This window comes from Octopus bimaculoides, chromosome 24 (genome assembly GCF_001194135.2).
Source record: "Octopus bimaculoides isolate UCB-OBI-ISO-001 chromosome 24, ASM119413v2, whole genome shotgun sequence".
NCBI classification, from domain to species: Eukaryota; Metazoa; Mollusca; class Cephalopoda; order Octopoda; family Octopodidae; genus Octopus; species Octopus bimaculoides.
In genome coordinates this window covers 29,104,447-29,105,712 of record NC_069004.1, presented here as the reverse complement: position 1 = coordinate 29,105,712, position 1,266 = coordinate 29,104,447, and the positions used below count along the sequence as shown (strand labels likewise).

The following is a 1,266-nucleotide window of genomic DNA, read 5'->3' as shown; positions in this document are numbered from 1 at the left end:
ATATATATATATATATATATATATACGACGGGTTTCTTTCAGTTTCTGTCTACCATATTTACTAACAAGGCTTTGGTCGGCCTGAGGCTATAGTAGAAGTCACTTGCCTCAGGTGCCACGCAGTGGAACCGGAGCCATGTGGTTGAGAGGCAAGTTACATACCACACTACCACTCCTGCGTACATATATATATATATGAAAGTAAAATTCTTCCGGGTTTTCGTTCTCAGTTCAAAGGTCGACTTTGTTTTTCATCCTTTCCCAATCAATGAAACAAATACCAGTTGAGCACTAGGATCAATACCCCCACCCGCAAAATTTAAGGCCTCGTGCCAAAATTTGAAACCATTATTCTCATTAACAGCAGCAGCAGTAGTAGTAGTAGTAGTGGTGGTGGTGGTGTTAGACGTAGTAGTAGTAGTAGGGTTGCTATAGTTATTGTGGTTATTTTTACGCCACAGCACATTAAAGTATATGCATACATACATACATACATACATACATACATATACATAAATAAATAAATATATATATATATATATATATATATATATATGAAAATATGCACACACATACATACACACTCAAACACTGCACACTCCTACAATGTGTGTGTGAGTGTGCTTTGTGTGTGTGTGTATGTGTGTCAGAGAGAAATTGGAGGGAGAGAGAAATGCTTGTGCGCAGTGTTACTGTAATTAGCTATGATTGAATTAACAAGGGGAGGCAACTAAGAGTATAAATGGCTGAATGCCAGTCTCGGAGGTTTCCCTGTGGAACCGACATTCATCAGTTTCTAGAAGTTAGGAATCTCGTTTCATATTCCCTCGTATCAATTATTGAAGTATTTGCTTGTCACTTAAGTACCATGCTATTAATATTCACATACAGACACATACATGTGCCTCTCCGTTCGCGTATATATGTGTGTGTGTGTATCTATGAGTGTGAGTGTGTATGTGTGCATGTTTATTATATGTATATACACATGCATGTTCATATACGTATATATGTGTGTGAAAATGTGTGTAGGTGTGTAAATGTATGTATTTATGTACGCATATATATTTAACTATATATATGTCTGAATGTATGTATGTAGACATATATATATACACATATCTATCTAGCTATCTATGTATATATATATATATATCATTTATATCTTTATATATATATATATATATATATACACATATGTATATATATATATATACACATATGTATGTATATATATATATATGTATATATATATATATATATATA

The 1,266-nt window shown here is 33.3% G+C and overlaps 1 protein-coding gene across 4 annotated transcripts in view; it reads left to right on the top strand.

Annotated features, from left to right (window-relative positions):
• Positions 1-1,266, top strand: part of LOC106884093 (class E basic helix-loop-helix protein 22-like) — a 380,240-nt gene that overhangs the window by 341,024 nt on the left and 37,950 nt on the right. The window lies entirely within an intron of this gene.